At 39.2% G+C, this 25,947-nt stretch overlaps 1 protein-coding gene across 7 annotated transcripts in view; it reads right to left on the bottom strand.

Annotated features, from left to right (window-relative positions):
- MBD5 (methyl-CpG binding domain protein 5) overlaps positions 1-25,947 on the bottom strand; it is a 231,140-nt gene that overhangs the window by 88,072 nt on the left and 117,121 nt on the right. For all 7 annotated transcript variants that reach the window (XM_054044519.1, XM_054044518.1, XM_054044520.1 and 4 more), the window contains 2 exons: positions 19,752-19,944; positions 14,367-14,424 (listed from right to left, as the gene is read on the bottom strand). The gene's annotated coding sequence lies outside the window, so the exon portion shown is untranslated. The remainder of the gene's footprint in view (positions 1-14,366; positions 14,425-19,751; positions 19,945-25,947) is intronic.

Raw genomic sequence — 25,947 nt, forward strand, 5'->3', positions numbered from 1 at the left:
ATGTAAACACCATATAAAAACACTGTACTGGTATTTGTGTTATCACTTTTTAAAAAAAGCTTACTCCAATTATTACTTTATGTGCTTTAGTTTTTAATAATCCATGTTCTTACTTTTTTGTAATTCTGCATTTTAGGATGTACGAAACCTGCCCCTCTCAATGCTTCCAAGTAAAACATTATCAGTTCTTTTTAAACCCATAGTAAAATGGGAAAATTCAGTGCAAAACAAAAAGTAATTTAGAAACTAAAAACAGTCTAAACTTGTGCATTATCACAAAACTACAAACATAATATTTATTTCACTGAGTTCAACTAGTAAGAGCTAAACTCAGCTAATTAAATGTTGGTGACCTAATATATCCAAACTAGGCTATACAATTTAAAAAAACTAATAACTCCATGAATGTCCAAAGCATCTACTGTGCAGCCAGAGAAAGGATACTTATAAGACTTGATGGATGTTTGCTGACTTGTGTGTGTGCAGGAAATAGGGCTTGCTTTTTCTTGGAGAAGGGCCCCAGACTCTAGACTTAACTTTCGCAAGAACTAAGAGCATCCACAAAACTCCCACTTTATGATCCAAAGACAAACCTCACTTTGCTTTCCCTTACAGAATTACTTATTAGCTTTCTTTATAACTAAAAACAAACACCACATGCACCTTTCCTTCCTGTGGGGAGAAGTTGAGAGAAAAATTTTACTTGCCTGAAAGTCAATTTATTTATTTTTAACATTGGAATAATTCTAGATAACACAGTGATGAGTGTCACATAAGAACACAGAACAACAAACAAACAGACTAACTACACGCTAACAAAATAGGAAATGCCCTTATAAAGCATAGCTCTGGGGATGGAAGCACAACAGCAATTTTTAGCTTCCCAAAGTAAATAACTTGATGTTCAGGCTATGCAAAGTTAAATGAGACCTCATTTGGCTATTACTTGCTAATTATTAATCTCTGTTTAAGTATTTCAAAGCAATTAATTAGGATTCTCAACTGTCATCTAATTAGACAACAATGCTTGTTGCTTTAATTTATGGAGTGTTTTTAATTTTTAAAACTCCGTATTCTGCTGACTAATGAGATTAATATTGAACATTTTGTGAAGTGCTATTTTCACTTAAGCAATTAACTTAATCACAACAAATGTGAGGATAAAGGTTTCCTCTCTCTCCTGATCTTACTTTGTTGTACTGAATTTTAGGAGTAAAGTATTGCTGCACATATAATGACATAATACATTACTTTCTATTTTGAGGGAGACCCCCCCGCGCAAACCGGCCCATAAATGGGGAAAACAAAGGATAGACTGTGGCAATCTTAAAACTGAGCTATGATGAATTGAGGAGTTGAAATGATACATTTTTATACTGCACCAGCTTGGCGTAAGGTTTGAACTACTGCTGCTTACTTTGTTATGATACTGGCCTCAACTGTATCAGTGTGTGAGCTCTGCTTTGTGCTGGTGCAGTATTTCCGCACTGGGGGTGGAAGGGGCAATACTGTAACTACATTGGCCTAGTTGCACAGGTATGAATTTCCTTAGAGCAGACAGACTTTGATTTAACCATTCTGTAAAATGCAATAATGACATCCTGCTTCAGAAGGGTCTTATGTTTAATTCACTCATGTTTATAAAGAATTCCAAGATGCTTGAATGAAAGGTTCTATAGAAGTGCAAAATATAATAGAATACATTTTTTCCAATGTACGTGGTATTCATAATGTCTTTAAATCAAGAATGGGATATCTTCCAAAAAATGTGATGTTGTTAACCAGAAGTTATGGACTTGGTGCAGGAAGTAGGCGTGAAATTCTGTGGTCTGTGTTCATAGAATCATAGAAAGGTAGAGCTGGAAGGGACCTTAAAAGGTCATGTAGTCCATTCCCCCGTGCTGTGGAAGGACCAAGTACACCTTAACCATCCCTGACAGATGTTTGTCTGACCTGTTCTTAAAAACCTCCAATGATGGGGATTCCACAACCTCCCAGTAGTTACCTATCCTTAAAATTATAAAACTTTTCCTAAAACCCATTCTATATCTCTCTTGCTGCAGATTACTTCTTGTCCTACTTTCAGTGGACCTAGAGAACAATTGATCGCCATCCTCTTAACAACAGCCCTTAACATATCAGGTCTCTCCCGTTCCCAGTCTTCTTTTCTCAAGACTAAGCATGTCCAATTTTTTTTAACCTTTCCTCTTGTTGCTCTCTTCTGGTCTCTCTCCAATTTGTCCACATCTTTCTTGAAGTGTGGCACCAAAAGCTGGACATAGTACTCCAGCTGAAGTGCCGAGGGGGACAATTACCTCCCATGCCTTACATATGACACTTCTAATACACCGCAGAATTATATTAGCCGTTTTCACAACTGCACCACATTACTGACTCTCATTCAATTATGGTCCACAGTAACACGGGTTCTCAAACTTCATTGCACCCCGACCCCCTTCGGGCAACAAAAATTACTGTATGACCCCAGAAGGGGGGACCAAAGCTTGAGCCCGCCTGAGCCCCACTGCTACTGGTGGGGTGGGAGGCAGGTGAGGGCAAAGCTGAAGCCCAAGTGCTTCAATCCCAGGCAGGGGGCCTGGAACCTGAGCTCCTCCGCCCAGGGCCAAAGCCCTTGGGCTTCAGATACAGCCCCAGGCACTGGAGCTCGGGTTTCAGGCCCGGGCAAGTCTAAGCCAGCCCTGGCAACCCCATTAAAATGGGGTCACAACCCACTCTGGGGTCCTGACCCAGAGTTTGAGAACCTCTTCACTATAATATAGCCCCTAGATCGTTTTTGTCAGTACTACTGCCTAGTCAGTTATTCCATATTTTGTATTTGTGCATTTGACTTTTCCTTAAGTGTATTTGTGAGACGGTGTTGAGGAACAGCAGCTGTACCAACACTCTCATCACTGTGTCACCAATTACATCGCCCCAGAGTAAACCTGAGAGGCACAGTTGTGCCAAATTGACAGATTGGGAATGGGATGGAGAGAGCTCCAAGGCTAACTAACCTATTAGCCCAGATAGTAGAAAGGCATAGGAAGGAAAGGGAGGGTGGGGGGAGTCTGGCGGCTTCTGAGAGTCAGAGCCGGGAGATATCTGTGAAAGGGAAAATACCTTCTGTCTCCACTCTCCTAGGCTGTGTGTGCTAAGGGGTCTATGCTATTGTAAATACAATTCTGCACAATTTGTAAGGATGGTGGGGAGAACACCGTAAATAAATTGCAAAAGGTGTTTGACCAGAAAAACGTTTCTGAGTGGTTTGTGGTTAGAAAAGAGATAGGAGTTGGATGACACCCTGTCACTTTTAACTTTTCTTTGTGGAATTTCATCTTGTTGACATCAGACCAATATATTTTCCAATATATCACGGTCATTTGCTCCCCAAAGTGCTTGCAACTCCTCACAGCTTGGTATCATCTGACAATATTATAAGCATAATCTCCACTCCATTATGAAAGTCACTAATGAAAATATTCAACAGTTCTAGACCTAAGATAGATCCTTAGAGATATCCTCCCAGCTTGAAAAGAAACCACTGATAATTACTTTTTGAGTGTGGTTTTTCAACCAACTTTACGTCCACTTTACAGTAATTTAATCTAGACCACATTTCTCAAGTTTGCTTACGAGAATGTCATGTGGGACGGTGTCAAAAGCTAAATCACACCTACCACTTCCCAGCACACAGTAGGCCAGTATCCCTGTTGAAGAAGGAAATTAGGTTGGTTTGGGGCATGTTTTATTCTTCAGAAACTCATGTTGGTTACTCGTTATTTATTACTCTGTTATCCTCTAGGTACTAGTTTATTGTTTGATAATTAACAATTTGTTCCAGTATCTTTCCAGGTATTGAAGTTAGCCTGACTGGTCTATAATTTCCTGGATCTTCTTTGTTCCCCTTTTTAAAGGCAGGTACTTTACGTCTGCCCTTCTACAGTCTTCTGGGACTTCATCTGTCCTCCAGGAGTTCTTTTAATTTAAGACAATTGCTAACGGTTCACAGATTGCTTCAGCTAATTTCTTACATACCCCGGGATGAATTTTGTCAAGTCCTCCTGACTTGATTACATTTAACTTATCTAAATATCCTTTAAATTGTTTCTTTCCTATTCTGGGTTCTGTTCCTTCCGTCTTGTTGCTAATAATAATTGTGTTAAGTATCCGGTCACAATTAACTTTCAGTGAAGACTGAAGCAAAATAAGCATTAAACACTTCATCTGTTATTGGCTCTCCTTTCAAGTGGTGGACCTACACTTTCCTTCATTTTTCTCTTGCTCCAAATGTATTTGGCGAACCTCTTCTGATGGTCTTTTATGCCCCTTGTTAAGAGTAACTCTTTTGTGCCTTAGTCTTTCAATTTTGTCCCTACATGGTTGTGCTATTCTTTTGTACTCATCCTTAATAATTTTCCCATGTTTTCACATTCTGGCCTCTTACTTTTCCTCCTATGTTTCCTTTGCATTGGGATAGTCTGCTGTCATACTGTGTTATGCAGGTGGTCAATCTAAATGACCACAAAAATCCCTTCTGGCCTTAAAATACATGAATCAACGAAAGCGTAAAGTTTTTTATCTTGTTTCAATGATGGCTAGGGGAAAAAAGATAAAAATATTTAAAAAAATTTGATTGATAATGTGAAGGGTACATTACCTATCAATTTCTTTGAATACTGAACATATGATACTATAGGTACTTAAATGATAAACTAATAATACTGCCTGTTTTGAGTGGGGAGGAAGAGTTGATGAATTTTTACGTGCAAGTACAAGGAATTTAATGGTGTAAGCCAAACCTTATGCCTGATCTTCCTACCAATGCTCACCGCATCTGAGGAGAAATAGTTTCCACAGAACTGTGGTGTCCCTCCAACCATGCAGTAGCCAGGATTGTGAACTGGCCAGCATACACTGTGCCAGGTATAGATTGCCCCAGAGAGTTTCCTCCTGTGGAGCAATGAAGAAGTTTGTGACTCTCTAATGCCCTTTATTCAGGGCAATTTATTTTTCATACTCTAGCACTATAGTCAGTGAACAACAATTACATAATTTACTCTTTCTTTAAAATTAAGTTATCACCGCATATTGCCAAACTGAGTTTAAAAATATAATGAAGCAAGAGGTTGTATCTGAACAATCCATGACAAAGATTGAACCATTGGAAAATTCACTGTAAATGTAGAATTTACAGTCTGCGTCTGTAAAATATTCACCTGTACCAACACTATTTCAGAACTATCGGGAAAGAACTAGGTTCCCATCATGCAACAGGCGTACACTGATAAACTAAATAAGAATAGCAGAGCTGGTGTATTATTAGTTTGTGAAGAAGTCACCAATCAGGGCCAGATTTATTTCAGTTCATGCAGGATCTGAATTGATAAGCAAAGGGTCCTGTGTGCCAGTTTTACACTTCCAGTCTCAGAGCCTCTGACCCAAAGGGTTGTTGTAGCAGCTAGCAAATGCTGGAGGGCAGCAGTATTCTGACCATGTCTCATTCACTTGTTAGGGACTGCTGAGGTGGGGTTTAACATAGGGCCAACTATGCAACTCTCTTTATAGTATAAAACTTGGTACCGTATGACATTTTGATTAAAAAACTACCACAATATAAAATTAAGATGGCATACATTAAACGGGTTAAAAGCTGGCTAACAGATAGGTTTCAAAATGTAGCTGTAAATGGTGAATCATAAATCAACCAGATGTGTTTCTAATGGGGTCCCGCAAGGATCAGTTCGTGGCCTTATGCTACTTAACATTTTTATCAATGACCAGGAAGAAAACATAAAATAGGGTTACCATTCATCCGGATTCCCCCGGACATGTCCGGCTTTTTGAGCTAAAAATAGCGTCCGGGGGGAATTTGTAAATGTCCGGACTTCCCCCCCACCCCATGCAGAGCGCGCGCGGCTAACAGGGCAGCTGGCCAGATGGTGCCACTTACATGGGGCTCGGACAGCCAGAGAGAGCACCTCCTCCGCCTCCCCTACAGCAGAGATCACTCCCTCCCTCCCTGCATTCGCAGATCGCCTCCGGCTCCTCCCCGCTCCTCCTGCACTGCTGCCCAGCATGCCGGGACGAACGGCTCAGGCCGTTCCTGAGCTAGTTCACAGAGACGTTAGGCGAAGGCAAACAACAAGGGGGCCAGGGGGTCGGAGAAGGGGCAGGGAGGTTTTGGAGGGGGCAGTCAAGAGACGGGAGGGGGGTCGGGAGTTCGGGGGAGGGCTTTCTGGGGGGGATGGATAAGGTTTTGGGCAGTCAGGGTACAGGTAGGGGGTAGGGTCCTGGGGGGCAGTTAGGGTGAGGGGGGTCTTAGGAGGGAGCAGTTAGGGGACAAGGAGCGGGGGGTGTTTGGGAGTTCTGGGGGGGGGGCTGGCAGGGGTGGGGAGAGGGATCGGAGCAGTCAGGGGCCAGGGAGCAGAGGGGTTTAGATGGGTCGGAAGTTCTGGGGGGGGGGCTGTCAGGGGGTGGGGAGTGGTTGGATGGGGCGTGGGAATCCCAGGGGTCTGTCTGGGGGTGGGGGTGTGGATAAGGGTTGGGGCAGTCAGGGTATAGGTAGGGGGTAGGGTCCTAGGGGGCCAGTTAGGATGGGGGGAGGGTCTCAGGAGGGGGGAGTCAGGGTATAAGAGGCAGAGAGGCTTAGGTAGGGGGTGGAGTCCTGGGGAGCAGTTAGGGGCAGGGGTCCCAGGAGGGGGCAGTCAGGGGACAAGGAGCGGGGGAAGGGTTGGGGGTTCTGAGGGAGGCAGGAAGTGGAAGGGGCAGGGGCGGGGCTAGGGCAGGACAGGGGTGGGGCTAAGGCAGGGCTCCTCCCATCCTCTTTTTTGCTTGCTGAAATATGGTAACCCTACATAAAACCATCAGTGATGAAGTTTGTAGATGACACAAAAATCAGGAGAATGGTAAATAATCAAGAGGACAGGTCACTGATACTGAGCAATGTGGATCACTTGGCAAGCTGGGTGCAAAAAAACAGTATGTAGTTTAATATGGTTAAACGTAAATATATACTTCCAGGAACAAAGAATGTAGACTATACATACAGGATGGGGGACTCTATCCTGGGAAACAGTGATTCTGAAAAGGATTTGGGAATCATGGTGGATATTGCTCAACATGATACTATGATCAAAAAGGCTAATGTGATCCTTGGATGCAAAAGCAGGAGTACAGAAGATACTTTTCCTCTGTATGAGGCACTGGGGCAACCAGTGGAACCATGCTGTGTCCAGTTCTTGTGTCCGCAATTCAAGACAGATGTTGATAAATGGAGAGGGTTCAGAGAATAGCTATAAGAATGATTAAAAGTTTAGAAAGCATGCTTTATATAGTGATAGACTCAAAGAGCTCAACCTAATAAGTTTAACAAAAAGAAGATTACGGGGTGCCTTGATTACAATCTATAAGTACCTACATGGAGAACAAATATTTGATAATGGGCTCTTCAATGTAGCAGATGAAGACATAACAAGATCCAAAGGTTTGAATTTGAAGCAAGGCAAATTCAGACTGGAAATAAGGCGCACATTTTTAACAGTGAGGGGTAATTAACCTTTGGAACATTTTACCAAGGCTTGTGTGGCTTTTCCATTATCAGCCATTTTAAAATCAAGATTAGATGTTTTCCTAAAAGATATGCTCTAGGAATTTTTTGTGGGAACTTCTATGGCCTGTGTTCTACAAGAGATCAGACTAGATGATGGATGGAACCCTTACTGAATGGGGGAGGCAAGCTAGCGACAGATGATGTGGAAAAAGTAGAAGTACTCAATGCTTTTTTTGCGTCGGTCTTCACAGACAAGGTCAGCTCCAAGGCTGCTGCACTGGGCAGACCAGTATAGGGAGGAGGTGAGCAGTCCTCAGTGGTGAAAGAACAGGTTAAGGACTATTTAGAAAAGCTGGACATGCACAAATCCATGGGTCAAGATCTAACACATCCGAGGGTTCTGGCTGATGTGACTGCAGAGCCATTGGCCATTATCTTTGAAAACTCGTGGAGATCGGGGGAGGTCCCGGATGATTGGAAAAAGGCAAATATAGTGACAATCTTTAAAAAAGGGAAGAAGGAGAATCTGGGGAACTACAGACCAGTCAGCCTCATCTCAGTCCCCGGAAAAATCATAGAGCAGGTCCTCAAGGAATCCATTTTGAAGTACTTGAAGGTGATCAGGAACAGTCAACATAGATTCACCAAGGGCAAGTCAGGCCTGACCAACCTGTTCGCCTTAACTGACTCTGTGGATATAGAGAAAGCGGTGGACATGATATATCTTGACTTTAGCAAAGCTTTTGATACAGTCTTTTACAGTATACTTGCCAGCAAGTTAAAAAAGTATGGATTGGATGAATGGACTATAAGGTGGATAAAAAGCTGGCTAGAACTTCGGGCTCAACGGGTAGTGATCAACGGCTCGATGTCTAGGTGGCAGCCAGTATCAAGTGGAGTGCCCCAGGGGTCGGTCCTGGGGCCGGTTTTGTTCAACATCTTCATTAATGATCTGGATGATGGGATGGATTGCACCCTCAGCAAGTTCGTGGGTGACACTGAGCTGGCAGGAGAAGTAGATACGGTGGAGGGTAGGGATAGAGTCCAGAGTGACCTAGACAAATTGGAGAATTGGGCCAAAAGAAATCTGATGAGATTCAACAAAGACAAGTGCAGAGTCCTGCACTTAGGACGGAAGAATCCCACGCACTGCTACAGGCTGGGGACTGACTGGCTAAGCGGCAATTCTGCTGAAAAGGACCTGGGGATTACAGAGGACGAGAGGCTGGATATGAGTCAACAGTGTGCACTTATTGCCAAGAAGGCTAACAGCATATTGGGCTGCATTATTAGGAGCACTGCCAGAAGATCGAGGGAAGTGATTATTCTATGAACCTGAGGCAATTTAAAACAGTGAATTTACTCTGTAGAATGGAATTTTAAGTCATTATTATGAATACAATCCACTTGTGTCACGTTCAGGATGGACTCAATGTACATTACCAAGTGCCTCTGGCTTGAGCACCAAGGGTGACCTGGACAGGACCACAATGGTTCGTCTACATTTTAAAATGGCTGAAAGCCATTCCTATTATTTTCAATAACTGGCCTCTTTTCAATCCAAAAACACGGAACTCTAATGAACCCACTTCCTAATTAAAATTGATAGAACTTGTTTTCGAACTTTAAAGAAGCAAAAAAACAAAGTACTATATAGCAAGAACCTGTCTACATAATAAAGATTCCAGTCACACATTTCAAAATATTGTTATAATGTTATTTAGATGTCTTGAAATATTTTAAGACATTCTAGCACATAAAGAGCAAAAATATTTATAACTCTCTTTCATAAGATTCCTTTTTTAAAAAAACAACAACAACCCAGACACCATGGCTAACGAAGACAAGCCTCCAAATGGCTGGGGAACATTTTTTCCCCCCTCTCTCTTGCTTCTGTTGGAGAGGATTTTTCTGTCTCCCCCAATATTTACTTTGCTATGGGAGAATTTCCTGACCCTTACCACACTTTAACTTCTGGAAGAGCAGTTTCCCTCTAGATCTTGATTGTTTGGGGTGAGAATGCGTGGCTGATTTTCTGGTTGCATGGCTTTTAGCTTAATTCTATGTGGCTGATCTGTGAGATGGATTTATCAGTTCATAAGAGCTTATTTCAGGTCACGGCTTCAGCAAAACTTTCCCACAGCTCATTGACATTCAGTTAGGTCTGGAAGACCCCACCACTGATGGTATTACATACTAGTAAGAAAGACAGATTCCAGACCAAGAAACAAGGAGGCTTCAAAAAGCCAAACACAACATTGTGCAGCTGAAGGAGAGGGAATTTGAACTTCCAAAGTGCAATAGGCACAACAAGAAAGGACCTTTAATATTTAAAAAATGTATTCAACATGTCACAGGCTTAAATGCTTCTCTTGCTGACCTAAGTTAATAAATCTGTTCACCGAAAATTATCAATGTAGTTTTTGAATTCTGTCAGATCAAGAGAGAAGGAAATGAAAAGAAAGTTAAGAAAATCTTTGAAGGTCACATTCTGATTATGACCTCACATCTAGTTCAGCTTCAAATATTTTTAAAGCACCGGAACAATGTTGCAAATACAGGAACTAGGAGTTCAAAGGTTGATCCAAGGACATAACATAGAAAGATCAAATTTATTCACCCAAACTCCAGACCCTTGGTTCCCAAAGGCCAAATCACTTAAGGTGAACTCAGTTTTCATCAGTATTTTTAGACTATAGACTATATGGCCAAACGATTAAACGAGTACCTTTTTGCTGTACATTCTAGAGGCACTTGATAAGTAAGTGCAGAAAATACTGACCCAATAAATATCAAATTAACTATTTGTAAATTTTGCTTTTATCTGACAGCTTCTCAGTAGATCGTTTTGCACACAGGCCATTAAGTTGTGATAAAATACAGAATAATAATTAAAAAACTAATGTAAAAATGGAACTCAAAATTTCCATTAGTTTTTACTTACATGCTTTTTTAAAAATCAGCCTGCTGGAAATATAGTCAGTGGATATGATCTGTTGGTACGACACTCATCCCTTGCTTAAGATGACCCCAAAAGTTCATTAATTGTGCAATGTGTGAATTCAAAAACAAAGCATTTGAGAGTAAAAATAAAAAAAAATAAAAAAAAAAAATCACACTTGTGCAGAAAGAATGCAGAGATCCAAATTGTATAAATTACATTAAATCATCTTGCTTTGTACTAGGAACCGAGCACTCAATGCAGAGAAATATTAAGTCATTTGAGTCATTCAGACTGAGCTTCTGTGCAAGAGAATGTCAAAAATATAGTGGGATTGCAAATTAAACCTGTAAATTATGCTTTTGTGCTAAAGTACTAAGTCATGTGACTAAGCTATTTTTAGAGACATGAAATGTTTTTTTCCCCAAGTGCTGTTCTTAAAATTGTTTACTGAAACATTCAGCAAATAATCAACAATTTCCCTAGTCTTTCTTGAGAAGAATACTCTTAAAATAACAAACTATGTTAACATAAAATTAAATATTCAGGCACCTTAATGCAAGCTCTGTATCATTACTTGGTCTAATAAAACAGTGTTTAGTGAGCTCATGCTGGCTGTCTGTAATGTAGTATGCTGCAGACCTGTACAGAATGATTTATGAATGTTTCTATTGCAATAATACAACATCTTTCATTGTTTTACAAAATCTAACAATTAATTCTAGTGGATTTCCCTCCCCCCCAAAAGTGATTCTCAATAGACTGAAATGGAAGACCAAACCTTCCTTTATTGTAAGAAGATAAAAGATAAAAACCCCTTGATAACTTTATTTGAATTTTTTGGTTTGAATATTGAAGCAACTCAGTAATATATGTTTAAGTACAACAGCAGAAGTTGAAATCCTAATATTTTTGGATCAGCCATATTGGTCATGAATGCTTTAAATGATTCTTGTTGTCCAATGTGCATTTGTAAATGAAAACTTTTGTAAATTAAATTCAAGCATTTAGATAATGTGGTGCTCACTATGAACAAGCAACAAGAATCAGAAAGAAGGAAGTAAATCAGCATTTGAGTATGTGTTCAAACCACCCACCCATAAGAGTTATTTTAAATAGGCCATAGACCTAATTATACTTTTGTGTAATATTAGCATTTAGCAAGTTTAAATAAATACTTCTTCAAACACATATGAAGTTGTTACTCCCAAAAGACTATATTTTTCCCTTCTGTGCATGTAATGCTTTGGTTAGCATTAATGGGACTTGTGAGTGCAGATGGAAGAAAGACTATATCCAAAATCTCTGTTCCATTTAGTTGTGAAGATAAATGATACTAAATCAATGCTCTTTATTTTGATAGATAAAAATGTTACCCTAATGCTTTTTCTCCCCTCAGGGAAAAGTTTCTTTGACTTATTTTTCTTTTACGAAAAAAAATCTATGGCAGATTCAATATTTCAAACAATTTTATTTGTAACATGGTGGATGAGCCACTTATAGCATGTTTTGAAAACTAAAACTAGCTGCTACCAGTATAGACGTTTTGGCATTCTTTTTGGAATAATTTAGGATAACGTTTAATGGTGTTTTGGTGCCAACCTGCAACTATCATGCACTAAAATAAAATGAATGGCTCTTTAGGATTCTAATCTACGTAGATAAAGACATTAAGATCAGTTCTTATATTTTGAATTTGAGTGATTCTGAGCCCTGAAGAGATGTTTGCAATTTTTGGACATGATCCTGCACACACTTACTTACATACATATTCTTACTGTTTTCAACAGAGTTGCGTGTGCAATCAAAGGGTATTCATAGGATTAAATGTGCACAGGATTGGTCCCTTAAAGGTAAATTAAAAACAAACAAACAATGCCTAATCTACGTCAATGTTGAAATATTAGGGGCAAGCCAAATATCATATACCAATTTCAGCTTACTTTTGTACTGTGCGGTAAAGAGCTGACATGTAACATCAGTTTACTATTACTAAAATTACATTAATAGGCAATTTAGATATAAATGAAAGACCAGATGTGGATGATAAATTATAGAAAATTGCTGGGGTAACTTCACACCACATGTGCTTACAGTCTACTTAGCCATACATATGGAGAATTCCCCACAGTGTAGGGAAATCCTTGGGTGCATAGAGGTACTGTAGGGGCTCCAATGTCGCCTCCCACCTTCCTGAGCTGCCATTGTGAGGGCTATGCCAGGGCAAAATGGAACATGCTTGGCTGATCAATGATTGCTGGAACAACCCTTTGGGGCAGTGACAGTCAGTGCAAATTTGAGCAGCCTCTACTTACATTGTTCTAATTTATGCTTGGTATTTGACTTGCATAGATGGTCCTGGGATTAGGACAGTGCAAGAAGGGCGTAGAGCCATTCATGCCACCCTCTCTCCCTTCCTCCTGCTCCAGTTTCTATATATTAAGATGTATGCCATATAATTTCTTCTCAGAGGTATGTGGCTGTGGCTTTTTTTTTTTGGGGGGGGGTACAATTACAGTATTATCTGATTATCATCACTTTAAGGGACAGTATTTCAGATGTGTAGCAGGTACACTTGCATCGGTATGAAATGTTCTTGCACTTACTCAGTTAAGTATGACAGCTTATGTTTTAAAATACGTGGCAATACTTGTCACTCATGTGGGACTAAAATGTGGCTCTTATACTTTTTGGACTGAATCCTGGTCCCATTGAAGTCAATGGCAAAAAATTCTATTTACTTTCTTGGGACCAAAGTTTTGCCCTTAAATTGTGTAGGAAAATATGGATATAAAGTAACTGTCAATAAACAAGCAAACAAAAGAAAAACCATTTTAACTTCTGCAAACTCTCTCACTCATGAGTAGTCCCCCACTTCAGTTAATGGGTATCCCATTAATAAACATAAGAAAGAACTACTTGTGTACATAAGGATTTGCAGGATTTGGCCCTACTGAAACATTTATAAAGTATTCTGTATTAAGTTTTCCCATTCTTAGTTAGTTATCTCTACATCTGACAGATGGTCTCCTGAAAAGGGGTCCAGAAGCTCAAGCATTTCTAGAACAACAAAAAGCGGGTGATTTTACCCCTTTTATTTGCCTCCACTCCATGAACAATTACCACACATACATCTCTTTTGGCCCATGAAGCCCATTAACTATAGGGGTAATAATTCAATAAATAAACCATCCTTGTATATATGACATTTTCTTATATCTTTATCTTCTCCATCTGCTAGAGCCAGTCAGAAAATAGAAACCCCTTCAGCAAATAAATTTTGCAAGGTGTGTGTGTGTGTGGGGGGATCATTCCAAATTGGGACAAAAAGCCAAAATGGCAACCTTTTTTTCCAGGAAGGGATTTCTAGAAAAATTCAGTTTTGGAAGAACCAACACAGAATTCTTCCATTTCCCATCTGGAAGACTTGTCAGTTTCACTTTCTCACAGCAGATAAAGTGAAATTGATAAGATGCAGAGAGGGGGATGCTCAGCCAGAGAGTTAGGACACAGCCTCTGGCAGGCTGCTTGGAAGCCATTATTTTGATTTTCCTCATGGAAAACAAACTTTTCAGCAAAATTGAAATTTTCCTGTGAAAAATTTTGATTTTCTGATCAGGGCATTTTCTATTGGAAAATCATTCAGAAAGAAAAGTCTCAACCAGCTCTTCCATCTACATTATTCAACCTGAGTGAGTTGTTTAGGGAATACACTTCTCAGTTAGAAAAGTCTCTCTCTCCCCATCCCAACATGCATTATTTTGGTTTATTATACAAGTCATGTGATCAGAAGTGGTCCAACTAAAAAGTACTTATTGCTTTTCAATTAACAAAGTAAGGTACAGTATTTAATTGTAACAGGAAGCAAAAACTGACCTTTTTCCTTGCTAAAGATTAGACATAAGGTGGGTATGTTCATCCTGTTCATTCTAAGCTGAAAAACAAAGGACTAGTTGATAGAGAAGATACACAAATGTATATTATAATAAAAGTTTAACCTTTAATAATTCTCAGTTTGCCCAAAATTTTTATAAACTCACTTGGGTAGACAAATTTCGTAGTCTTTTATTTCTACTAGCAAATGACTTTGAAGCAACTGCCTTCTTGTTAACACAAAGGCACATCGTTTTGTTTAAAACACCACAAGCATGGCAAAATAAATCTGATGTTTAAATCTGTTCTAATCAAGATTATTTTTATTTTAGCAATAATATTAATAAAGTGCTCAACTGTGGGTTTGCCTTTACTTCAGAGTAAGGGGCAGTGTAGTTTTGTGCTCCCTGAATCACAATCTCTCTCCTATTCCAGCAAGGGATTAAAATTATGCCAGGTTTATTCCTACTCTCTGTTGCCCGGTGTATTGACAGTGGGGGTGACAGACTCAAGGCTCCACCCAGAGACTACACTCATTGGGCCCTCTTTCTGTTCATTTGCAGGAGGGAGGGATGCAGCAGCTCTTTGGTCTCTGCTTACCCACTCAGGAGGCTACCCAGGAGGGGATACTCAAAGCTGTACTGTAAAGACACACTTTGCACTCCCTTCCTCTCGTGTGCTGCATTCAAGCCAGGGCAAAATTTGGCCCCATATAGTAATTATTTTGGGTATTTACCCCATCAAGTCCCCAGTTGGCAAATAAATATTTATAAGCTGCAGAAGTCTCTGTCATACTTATAAATATTTAATCAAATCATTTTTTGTATAAAACAAATAAGAACTCAGAGGTAGGACTCTAGGTCAGAGTGCTGTTATTGACTCTTGGGGATAAATTCATGGGATTAACTGCATCACTTCCACAGCCTCTCTCTATTAAATAAAAGGAATTTTAAATAAAGATTACTCTACATTTGTGTGTTCTTTTATCCAATCACCAGTCAGATTACTGGCTAATCAAGAATTTTTGAAAATTGGCCTTAAAAAAGAATTTTAACAGCCAGTAGCAAAAGACAAAAATAAATTAATAATAATAATAATAATAATAAAAAAAATCCTGTTAGTTTTTGTAAGTACATCAGAAGCAGCAAGCCTGTCAAACAACCCAGTGGGGGCTCTAGGTGACAGAGTTGTTAAAGGAACACTCAAGAAAGAAAAGGCCACTGTGGAAAAGCTAAATGAATTCTTTGCAACAGTTTCCACTGGAGAGGATGTGAGGGAGATTCCAGTACCTGAGCCATTCTTTTTAGGTGACAAATCTGAGGCATTGTCCCAGATTGCAGTGTCAACAGAGGTGGTTTTGGAACAAATTGATAAATTAACAGTAATAATGATTAGAAGTATGGAACAGCTCCCATGAGAGGAGAGATTAAAAAGATTGGGACTATTCATCTTGGAAGAGAGACGCCTAAAGGGGAGATATGATAGAGGTCTATAAAAATCATAAGTAGTATAGAAAAAGTGAATAAGGAAGTGTTATTTACCCCTTCACATAACACAAGAACGAGGGGTCACCCAATGACATTAGTAAGCTGCACGTTTAAAACACACAAAACTAAGTGCTTCTTCACACAACACACAGTCAACCTGTGGAACTCATTACTGGGGACGTTGTGAAGGCCAAAAGTATAACTGGGTTCAAAAAAGAATTAGATAAGTTCATGGAGGATAGGTCCATCAATGACTATTAGCCAGGATGGTCAGGAATGCAACCCCATGCTCTGCGTGTCCCTAAGCCTCTGACTTCCAGATGCTGGGACTGGACAACAGAGGACAGATTACTAAAAAATAAGCCTTATTGTGAGGGTATAAGGGGGAAGTAATTGGTGCAATGACCTTGTGCTGGCTCTTTCTACAGGGATGAATTTAATCAAAGAAGATATGATTTTTTGAGAAATCACATAACATTTAACATGAGGTATCTACTTGTCTGTGTATAATAAGGATAAAAAGTAACTTTGCAAATGTGGTATTACAGACATTTACCAAAGTATAATGAACAGAATAGATGTGTTGCTATTGCAGCAATTTACAAGAGTTTTCTACTAAGGAAGCTCAAGAGGAGAAGGCTGAAATATTTTTACATCCAGTGAAAAAAAAATGTACTCAGACTGAGGTCTCAGAGGCATGATTTCAGAATAAAGTTGGGAGAGAGAGCCAAGAACAATCATATTTTCTTCATTTTTTAGGTTATGGACAACATAACCACAAAAGTCTGTTAACTGTTTTACTAAAGAGTCCTCATGAAATAGCCATCTGAAATCTCAAACACAAACGGTCTTGCCAGCCAGCATCATACAATTTTAATAAAGGATTTTTATTCTAGTCCCTAATTGGCCTTGGGGAAGTCCTGTGTCAAGAAAAAATGGAGAGGAGTACCCAGATATCCTGTTTTCAGTATGTGTGAGATAGAATGTATATACTCTACAGTACACTAGGTCAGACAAGAAAGGGTTCTTTTCATAAGGAATAAAGGAAGCCAAGGGCCTGAGCCACTCCAGAAAAACTGCTCAGTCTACCAACTGGAAAGAAGCAATCTACCTAGGGTCATCAAGAGAGTGAAGACAAAAAGGAGGGTAAGGAGCATATGGATGTGCAGAGGGAGGGAGGAAAGAAGTGTGCTCTCTCTCTCTCTCTCTCTGGAGGCAATAGAGTGAGGAAGCTGCTAAATCTGCCCCAAAAGGATGGAAAACCTGGAAATCTGATTGCTTTGTCACAATCTAAGAACTATACTTCTTGCCAGAAACAAAGTTAAAACTCAAATGAGCTGGTTTGAGTCTTCCCTATGAACGAAGCTGAGAAAAGCTGTGGTCCAAACTCTCAGCAAGACCAGAGAGCTCCAAAGATGTGTATATAAAAGAGATGATATTTTGTTTCTCCTTGTGTTATGTTTTCTTTGATATCTGAGACTATGTAACATCTTGTGTGCCCTTGTACCTAATGGTACATGAGTCCTATTAATAAATACTAATATGGAATATTTGTATTTCTTAAAATTTAAAAGTGTTTTAACATGTTTAATGCACCATAAAGACATTAATGGAGTAACAGAAGTGTACTGTGTGACACAAATAAAGGTAAATAAATGCAGCTCCCTGCTTCATTTTAGGTTTTTGCGAGGTCATCAACTCTTGCAGGAAAAATAAAGATCTCTGAACTCAGGCTTTTTTCAGATAACACACCTTTCAGTGTTATTTTTAAAATGTATGCATTTCCAATGTTTTCGCTACCCAGGCATCTTGGCTCCATTGAAGCCAATGGCAAAGCTTCCATTGACTTCAACAAAGCCAGAATTTCACCCTGTTTTGGATGTAGTGTCCTTTCACAATGTTCATTTACTTATGGAAAAAAAAATTCAGTTCACTTTTATATATTAAAAACTCCCATCAATGAAGATAGACTTTAAATACCTGTACCACACATTGAAAACTTTTTTCACACGTAATCAACAATAGCAATAACTTTCAGGAAAACACACAGTGAGGATAAAACAACACCAACAATTTGTGTGCTTATGCAAAATTAGAATCTACTAGGATTGGAAGACCTGTGATCTAGATTTTTGTGTGTGCTCGGTTCAGTTTCCTCCAGTGTTGGGTATTCAAGGAATACGAACATGAACACACATGGTTTAAGATTTCTGGAAATAGTACAATTTCCTAAAAGTATTACTCAAACAAAACAGAGGTGCAGGAATCAAAAAGACATTTTATGAGTGGGGAGTTCTTACATTTTAATTAGTCTGGATTCTGTCTGATCACTCTCCAATGACTATTGCATTTTGCTAACTTCAATATGGAGTCCTAAGAGACTCTTCATCCTTACAATTTCATGATTTTTGCAGTTAAATATCAGGCCCATAAAATCTCTTTCTTGGATACACATACAAAAATAAAATTAGCTCTGAATTCAGGGCTTCTCTTAGTGACATCCTGTCTTAGGGCCTATTAACTATTATAGTGATTCTGTGAACTGGCTAAAGTCTGCTACAACAGTAGAGTAATACACTACTTAGCATGGCCTTTCTACTGGAACAAGACAAGCAGTCATTTACTTTTAACATACTACACTGTAGAGGCATCAGAGTTTGGAAACCTGAAAACCATGCAGCTTTGGTGAGTCTTGCCACAACAGTGACTGTGACAGAAAACATCCATGACTTTATGGGCCACCCAAGTCTTCATGAAACTCAGCCAAAAGGCTAGCTGTTATCACCTATAAAGCAGAGGCGAGCAAACTATGGCCCACGGGCCACATCTGGCCAGCGGGACTGTCCTGCCCGGCCCTTGAGCTCCTGGCCCAGGAGGCTGTCCCCTGTCCCCTCCCCTGCTGTTCCCACTCCCACGCAGCCTCAGCTCACTGTACCACCGGCACAATGCTCTGGGCGGCGGGCTGCGAGCTCCTGGGGCAGCGCAGCTGCAGAGCCTCGGCCTGACACAGTCTCTGTGCTGCGCGGTGCCTGTCCTGGTGCAGCCGCACCGCCAGCCACTGGTGCTCCAGGCAGCGCGGTAAGGGGGCAAGGAGCGGGGGGTGTGTGGATGGGGCAGGGTTCCTGGGGGCGAGAAGCGGGATAAAGATTAAGGAATGCTCTAAGAAAGCTTTGGAAAAATATTGAAACTCCAGAATTAGCCTGGTATTTATAGCATAGCTTCCGAGTGCATTCTTTTAACTTCCTAGCATGTTGTTTTTTCCATCTGTTAACTGTCAATATGGTATAACCTTATATTTTGATTATACAAATGTACAAAAAGAGCTTTTTAAAAAAAATTACAGTAGAGTTTTGGCTTCATTTCTTAGTGCGAGTCAGCTACTCTGGCATCAAAAATATAATCTAGGTCAGAGATAATGCTGAGGCTTTTCTCATGTAAATAAGTAGCATTCCACTGTTTAATTATGTCAAAGTATATTATAACCATTTATGAGTAATGCCTATATGAATCACATTGTCACAAAAGATGTTAAGTTCTATCACATGAAAATATTCAGCTTCATATACTATCTGAATGAAATCAATTAAATCCAGGTCAAGAATGTATTTTCCCCCTCACTTAATTAGCAGCAAAAACATGGAAGGCGTGCCCTGCTGGTCTTAAACAAAGAGTATGAATTGCAAAATTGTTTACACTTCCAATTCATCTTGGTTAAATACTTAAATTCTCTTCTCTATGCTGCTCTCTTGATTAGTTTTCTAATATTAACTCAATCTTTTGTAGAATTTTATTGCCTGGAATATATTTAGCAATAATCTTTCTCATCATAGCATACTAATATCAAAATAAAATAAAGTATGTCTCTGTATAAAAACGTATTGATTTTTAAAAAAATACTTACTTATAATGCTCTTCATGGCCTTGCTTCTAGTTACCTTAGGGACCTTTTGGTTTCTTAAATTTCTGGGTGCACATTCAACTTTGCTTCAGAGACTCTCCTGTCTGTAGTTTGGCTATGGACCAAGGTCACTGGGGCTAGGTTCTTTTCTTATTATACCCCTCATCTGTGGAACTCTTTGCACCCCAAGTTACATCTGTTGAGTCAGTAATATTGTTTACATTAAACCACAAATCAAATCTTTTGATTTCACTTTTTCACTTTTCTTGGCCGTTCTGTAAAAATTCTCAAACTACTTTATACTCTGTACCATAATTTTATTTATTAAAAGAAAAAAAAGGAGGAAGGGGTGGAGAAATAAATAAAGATATCTTTCACTAAATCATGGAGGCTATTACAGTCTACATCCAAGAATCAGAAACACTGGATCTGTTAAAAAAGGGTAATTAAGGTTTGTGCAATGATAGTAATCATATAAAAAGGTGTACATTTAAAGAAACACTTTCTCAAACAAATTCAGTTATATTACCCATCGCTGATATGAGCTAAACACACTAGGTTTTAAATATCACAGCAAATAATCCTAATAATTTAAAGACAATACTGTAGTTAATATCACAAGATAAAAGATGTAAAAAATATGCATCATGCAGTAGTATTTCTCTCTCTCTCTGTGTATTGCAAACCTGAATGGCCTCAATTCTGCAAAGCGATCTGCCAATACAGGTTGTGAACGATTCACTGAGATTTTGTGCAGATACATGAATGCTGGAACATTCCATTGCAGAAACAGTGCCTAGATGGCACTCAATGCGGCTATCTCTTTAAAGAAGACAGCACTGCATTGTCATTGAGGTATTTACCTCAGCTGCAACATAGTGTGCTGCAATCCATAAGTTTCTCTAGAGCAGACTTTTAATGTGGCAGTTTCAGTTTCTCTGCCACTGAGAGCAACTAGGAGTCATTGCATAGCCCTTTAATTCAATTAGCTGGTTTCTTTTAAAGGAGAAAGGCATTGGATCCAATCGGGTTGAAGGCAGATTGAAAGGAGAGCTAACGTAGGGCATGGCTACACTTGCAGATGTAGAGCACTGTGAGTTAAACCCGCCTTGGTAGAGCGCAGTAGGGATTCCGCTGCAGTCTGTCCACACTGACAGCTGCTTGTGCACTGGCGTGGCCACATTTGCGGTACTTGCAGCAGCATTGGGAGCAGTGCATTATGGGCAGCTATCCCAGCATGCAAGTGACTGCAACGTGCTTTTCCAATGTGTGGGGGTGTGGTGGAGTGTGATAGGGAGTGTGTTGTGTGTATGTGGGGGGGAGAAAGAGTGGGTTTTGGGGGGGGCTGAGAGCATGTCAGCATACTGTCTTGTAAGTTCAGACAGCAGCAGACCCACCCTCCCCCCCGCCTCTCTCTCTCTCTCTCTCTCTCTCTCACACACAGCATTCCACATTAATCTGTCTCAGAGCAGATAAGCAGCCGGCTGTCAGAAACTGAGCTTTCAAACGGCATATCCGCATTTCTACAGCGAGTTCAAAACAATGAGAAAAGTGGCCATTTGACTTAAGGGGATTAAGGGACGTTTCCGGAGACAGATCAGAGCACAGTAATGCAACACCTCGTCCACACTGGCGCTGTGGCGCTCCAGCAGGGGCACAGCAAACGTTATTCCACTCACTGAGATGGAGTACCAGCAGCGCTGTAGCCGCGGAGTCAGAACGCTCTCCGTGCCTTGCCAGTGTGGACAGGGAGTGAGCTAGAGCGTCCAGGGCTGCTTTAATGCTCATATTTTTGGGATTTTAAAGAACGTCTGTTGAATCAGTTCTAGTTTATAGACTATATAATTAGGATCTTAGGAGAGAGCTGGTACAATTGGGTTTTACAATCAACAAATAACACCCACCCTCACATACCCAATCCCACTCCCATAAAACAAAAAATCTACCAGGTTTACTGGATCTTCACTGTAATATGAAGGTACAGTGTGGTACCAAATCTTGAATATATTAAATTACAAACTTAATCCATTATATTAAATATTATTACTGAATGTCTTAATTAAGCATGTGAACAAAACCCTTCAATTTTCTTGGAGAATATTTCATCTTTAGTTTTTATTAACTTCATTAGTGCTGGTAATTGATAATCATGAGATTTTATTAGTTGAAAATAGTACTTCCTCAATGTAACAGTAAAACTGAGCCAGCGTTTAATTGGAAAATAGGCATCAATATATTAAAGAAGAATCACATTATTTACTAGGTCAACTGAATCTCTTATGGAGCTGTTACAGTCTTTCACAGGCAGAGGATTTAAATATAAGCTTAATGTGTTCATCTAAACAGTATGTTATAAATTTATGTTATTGTAGGGCTTTAGCATTTAGGTTTTCTTAAAATATGGGACACAGTCTTATATATATATATTTATTCATGAAAGGTGATAGGCTAAAATCTGTTTACACTGGATGCTTCTATCCATGTACAAAGCAGGTATGGACAAGATAATGGCCCTCCAATATGCCTGAAACCTTACCTAAGAAAAAGATCATCTCTAAGGCTAAAAACAGGTCATTCTTCACAGCCTTTAAGCCCACGGCCTCTATTGAATCGGCAGATAATACCAATCAAATATGGTAGCATCTTTTGTCATATGGACTCTTTAGATTTCATACATAGGTAGCTGTCTACCCATTAAGCATTTTCAATCCCTAACTCATGCCAACAGTTCCAATGAAAGCTTGTGTGAATATGGTTTTACAGGATTGGGCTCTCAGCTGTGGACTTTAACTGCTAGTTTGTGGGTATCCAAGAAAATGAATACTGTAGAATTTTCAATACAGAATTTTCAAATCTTAAATACAGACACCACACTTTACTACATAAGGATTTTTTTTCCCCGAGAGAAAATATCTGAAATCTGCAACGGCAAATTCATTCCTTTGTGTATATGCTACATGCAATATCTTTTTCATTCAAAGAATGAAACTTTAACCTTACAATGGCATTTTATTGTAAGACACTCTCTGAAATAACTGAAATTTCTTAAAGAAATTGGTGTATCTAAATAAACCATTGCATCACGCATAAAGACCCTGTGCACCAGAGGTTTAACAACACAGCATTTGTTTACCCAAGCAAAATAAATAAAGCTCTAAAAAACATGATATAACAGTGTTTAAAAATTTATTATGCAAAATATTTAAGCCATCCATCTTTATACTATGAATACAATACACTAGAGTAAAACTTGTTTCTTAATTTCATATTTAAATGTATTCCTAATGTACAGTTGAAGTAAAAGTAATGTTTACTTACAAAAAATGTACATATCCTCCCTTAACCATATAAGTCTAATCAATGTGCATATTACAGAACAAATTTACTGGGAACAGTGTATTTCGATGAATACAGCTTACTTCCACCTAGGATTTCAGTACCTACATCACATGGACAATTGACAATAATCTCAAGTATAAAAAGTCTCAAAGTCACCAAGAATTCTGCAGCACATTATTTTCTAATCTCAGCTTGAATGTATACATGATTTCTCTACTAATAATTTCTAAGCCAGATAATGCCTTATGCTATACAAAGTGACTTTTTGAATACATGGAAATGGAAATGTACAAGACAGGTTATTTTGCAATAAAAACTGTAATGTTAATTACTTCAGACATTCATATTCATTATACATATATGTACACATGCTCATCAGCATTATGAATGCCGTTGAACAGCTATGATGTGTGATTTTATAAAACACATTGCCCACCTATAGTTGATAAAGAGAGCATCCTATGTGCACTGGCTAAGGGCATTGTTGTTGTTCACAGGTATCAAACAGACACTCCCAACTATTTTGCTTCTCCATTACCAAAAAGGCCTCCCTTTTTTTCTGTCTCCTTCCATCCAGCCTCTCTATCTTTCTTCTCCTCTACCTCTCTTGGTCAAAGATTTAGCTTTAGTTTGATCTGCGTTCTCAGGGATTGGGTTCTAGACCAGTCTTTTGGTTGGATGGCTTGTTCATGCATTACAACTCTCCAGAATGACATTCCCATGAAATGTGGCACATTGAGCAGCATCTAACTTATGACTAAAGATTCCGCTGGTGATCAGGAGCTGTTACTTTCCTTGGTAACAATAGGAAAATCAATTTCTATAAAGATTTAATAACTCCATTATTTTGTATTGGACATCTAACTTAATGAATGCCTGTGAAAATGAGGTAGGATGAGAGGCTAAAATAGGGAAAAAAACAAGTTAAAATTACTTAGACAAGTTAGCTGTCTTCAAGTCACCAGAGCCTGATGAAATACATCCTAGAATACTCAAATAGCTGACTGAGGAGATATCTGAGCCATTAGCAATTATCTTCCATGGAAGCATATAATTAAACATTTTATTTTTCCATCACCTAGATGATAATAAGGTGATAAGTAACAGTCAGCATGGATTTCCTGTCAAACCAACCTAATAGCTTTCTTTGACAGGGTAACAAGCCTTTTGGATTGGGGGGAAGTGGTAGATGTGGTATATCTTGACTATAGTAAGGCTTTTCATATTGTCTCACATGACCTTCTCATAAACAAACTAGGGAGATACAACCTAGATGGAGCTACTATAAGGTTGGTGCATAAATGGGTAAAAACTATTCCCAGAGAGTAGTTATCAGTGGTTCACAGTCAAACTGGAAGGGCATATCTCGTGGGATCGGTACACTTATAAAGTTTGTGGACAATACCAAGCTGGGAGGGGTTGCTAATGTTTTGGAGGATAGGATTAAAATTCAAAATGATCTGGACAAACTGGAGAAATGGTCTGAAGTAAATAGGATGAAATTCAATAAGGACAAATGCAAAGTACAACACTTATGAAGGATCAATCAGTTGTACACATACAAAATGGAAAGGACTGCTTAGAAAAGAATACTACGGAAAGGGATCCATGGGTCACAGTGGATCACAAGCTAAATATGAGTGAACAGTGTAACACTGTTGCAAAAAAAGCGAACGTCATTTTGGGATGTATTAGCAGGAATGTTGTAAGCAAGACATAAGCAATAATTCTGCTCTACTCCGCGCTGATTAGGCCTCAACTGGAGTATTGTGTCCAGTTCTGGATGCCACATTTCAGGAAAGATGTGGCCAAATTGGAGAAAGTCCAGAGAAGAGCAACAAAATGACTAAAGGTCTAGTAAACATGACCTATGAGGGAAGATTTAAAGATTCTATGATTCTGTGTTTTCTGAATCTAACCCTTTTGCTTTTATGTTAAAAATGTGTCCAAAAACTAAACAAAACATTTAATTTTGGGTTAAACAAAATATTTCAGTTGACCCGAAATGAAATTTTTGTGAACTTTTTTTAATTCAATTTTGGAATTTTCAGGTTTAATTTAACCAGAACCATTTTTTTCCGCAGAACTGCCAGTGAATGGAAAAATCAGTATTCACCCAGTTCTACCTACCATTCCAGCATTTTCATATAAATATATTGATGAAAGCCTGCCTTAGAGAAAGTAATGAATTTTAACTTTCCAGTTGGAGAATGGGTTGCTGTGTTACTGGAGAGGAAGCATATTAAAGCATAGAATCGTAGGACTGGATGGGACCTTGAGGGGTCATCTAATCTAGTCCTCTGCACTCATGACAGGACTAAGTAGACCATCCCTGAAAGGTGTGGTCTTACCTGCTCTTAAAAATGGAGATTCCACAACCTCCCTATGCAATTTATTCGAGTACTTAACTGCCCTGACAGGAAGTTTTTCCTAATGTCCAACCTAAACTGCCCTTGCTGCAATTTAAGCTCATTACTTCTTGTCCTATCCCCAGACGTTAAGGAGAACAGTTTTTCTCACTCCTCCTTGTAACAAACTTTTATGTACTTGAAAACTGTTATGCCCCCTCTCAGTCTTCTCTTCTCCAGACTAAACAAACCCAACTTTTTCAATCTCCCCTCATAGGTCATGTTTTCTAGACCTTTAATCATTTTTGTTTCTCTTCTCTGGACTTTCTCCAACTTGTCCACATCTTTCCTGAAATGTGGCACCCAGAACTGAACACAATATTCCAGTTGAGGCCTAATCAGAAAGAATGATTTCTCGTGTCTTACTTACAACACTCCTGCTAATACATCCCAGAATGATGTTTGCTTTTTTTGCAACCGTGTTACACCTTTGATTCATATTTAGCTTGTGA

This window comes from Malaclemys terrapin, chromosome 11 (genome assembly GCF_027887155.1).
Source record: "Malaclemys terrapin pileata isolate rMalTer1 chromosome 11, rMalTer1.hap1, whole genome shotgun sequence".
Classification (NCBI taxonomy): domain Eukaryota; kingdom Metazoa; phylum Chordata; order Testudines; family Emydidae; genus Malaclemys; species Malaclemys terrapin.